The sequence below is a fragment of the Bactrocera dorsalis genome, chromosome 4 (assembly GCF_023373825.1).
Source record: "Bactrocera dorsalis isolate Fly_Bdor chromosome 4, ASM2337382v1, whole genome shotgun sequence".
Lineage (NCBI taxonomy): Eukaryota > Metazoa > Arthropoda > Insecta > Diptera > Tephritidae > Bactrocera > Bactrocera dorsalis.
This window is the reverse complement of record NC_064306.1, coordinates 64486813-64489342: the sequence shown is the minus strand read 5'-3', so window position 1 is coordinate 64489342 and position 2530 is coordinate 64486813.

The following is a 2530-nucleotide window of genomic DNA, read 5'->3' as shown; positions in this document are numbered from 1 at the left end:
CTAGCTTGCGTATATACGGACGAAATAGAAAGTTACGGACGAAAACAACAATTAAAATCACAAAATGATTTGGAAGACCACCAAATGTGGTTAATCGAAATATGTGACTCTCTAAAGAGATCAAAAGAACGAGTTTAATATATCGGAATAATGAGGTTTGTGATGGAAACGGTGGAAAAATCGTAAGAGTGTTGCTTCATATGGCTTTTACAAACAACGACTCCTTCACATTTTATTCGTCGGTTGTTTCGTAAAAAGAATTAAAGTTGTAGAGAAATTTTGTGACAACAGAGAGGTTTTCACCCAGACTAAGTTATGACGATGGCAGATGTTCCATTGCCCGACTATGATGAGGTTCGAATAGCAATTATCCGCCTGAAGAACAACAAAGCAGCAGGCGCCTATGGATTACCGGCCGAAATATTTAAATATGGAGGTGAAGAATTGACTAGGTGAAGCATTAGCTTCTTTACAAGATATCCTCGAAAGTCTAATACGGCTATGTAAGCTGATGTTGAGCAACACCAAAAGCTTCGTCAGTTTCGGAAAGGATCTCTCCAAACCGTTCGATACCAAGCGTAGTGCTACAGCTTCTGGGTACGCCGATGTTTATAATATCGTTGACCTCAACAACCGAAAAGTAAATTCTGCTTTCTCCGTCCTGCTATATAGTGCAGAGGTACATCAACAGTTTTGTGGAAGATTTAGAGTAATAGTATTATCTATGTATGTGTCAGCCTCAGTAAAGCGTGGGTCCTCAGCCGCACTTTTCTTGAAATTAAAAAAGAAAAGCAAAATTTCCCACAAATGAGAATAAGTTTGGGATGCAAACAGATCTCTGCAAATATTTTGTGGGGTTAATGTTGACACAAATGTCCAAGATCGATATAAAACGATTTAATCGACCAGTGCTTGATCGTAGAGACATCTATTGGAAAACGGCGGAAGCAAAGTTGTAGACCTACAGAAGAATATGTATTTTTTTTTAACTCATTCATTCAGTAAGCGACGCAATCGATCAATAAAATATACTCAAAGATTTTTTTTTAATTTTTTATAGTTACCAAATGGTCAGACCCATCCACCAACTTTTACATACCTGTAAAAAATAAATGAAAATTGTTAGAAAAAATAATGAAGAAAAATTTTCATATCGTCACCTGAAATGCAAAATAACGTAACATCACTTTTCGTAGGTTTACAGGAGAAGCAAAAAACCGTATAAAAAGAAAACCACTTGAGATATTGAAACAAAATTTTCAAATCTGAATTAACATGAAATTATAAGTATATTTTAGAAAAAAAATAAAGAAAAAAACTAAGCAAATTTTATAGTAGGTGTCTTACGTTATTTTGAATTTTCATTTCTGAAACAAAATAACGTATGATCAATCTAAATTTGTATTAAAATTAAAAATTTAAATATTAATACTTTTTTTTTAATTTTAAATAAAAAAAGTCGCAAGTTTTTCATATTTCATGTTATTTTTATTATTAATATGTACTTATGGTACTAGAAAAAATTTAAATATTTCAAGCTAATAAATGAGGATAATGTTTAATTATTATTTATTAAATAACTAATTATTCAAAAGGTACATTAACATAAAAGTAATAACAGTCTGCTGGAATTAAAGCTTCTAGGTCCGGCAGATGTTCCCATTTCTTCTTAGTTTGTGTTAAACTTTGTAAAAGCATGGACTACTGAATTCCTAAAAAAGCACAGGTCTGATCACTTGGATCATGGAGTCGCTAAACCGAACTCTGGCGGCTCTTTCTTTACCCATATACCGAGGGAGTTGTGGGTGGGAAGAAGCCGCTGAAGAAAAGGGTTAGTGATCATTTTCACGGATGGGTCAAAGGTGGAGGGGTCTGCTGTCAGGAGCTCTCTATCAACTCCAGTAGATTTACTACTCCGGAGTGCAGCCTCCTTCAGAGAAGTGACAATCGACTCAGATAGCAGGGCCCCATTGGCTTCTGCGCAGTAAGGCTGGGAATCCTAAAAGACGCCATCTGTAAAAGCTGTATGGAAGAAGAGGTGGAAACAACTCAACACTTCCTTCTTGGCTGTCTTGCCTTAGGGAGGTCAAGACTTAATCACTTGGGGGCGCATACCTTCAGATATCCCACCGAACTGACGGGAAGCGTTTTGCTAATTTATAAGTTCGAACACAGGGGTTCTTCTTTTCTATGGCCTCACAAAGGGCTACATATATGTATATAGTAGTACACGTCCGATCAACCATGTAGCCTAAACTAACCAAGCACATTGAACTTAATCACTAAAAATAAACATAAACAATGAATGAAGGCTAACTTCGATATAAAAAAAAAAACAAACACTCTGTTATATTTACATACATGAGTGTTGATACGTTATTTTGTTTAACGAAATCAAGCACTTGATGATACGTTTTTTTGAATTTTTAATATAGCTTGGGTATTTTTAATCTCAGAAGCTTAAAATTTGTGACACATATGTAATATGATGTGGTGAATCGTAATCAGTAAAAAACTCAATTTTGAATTT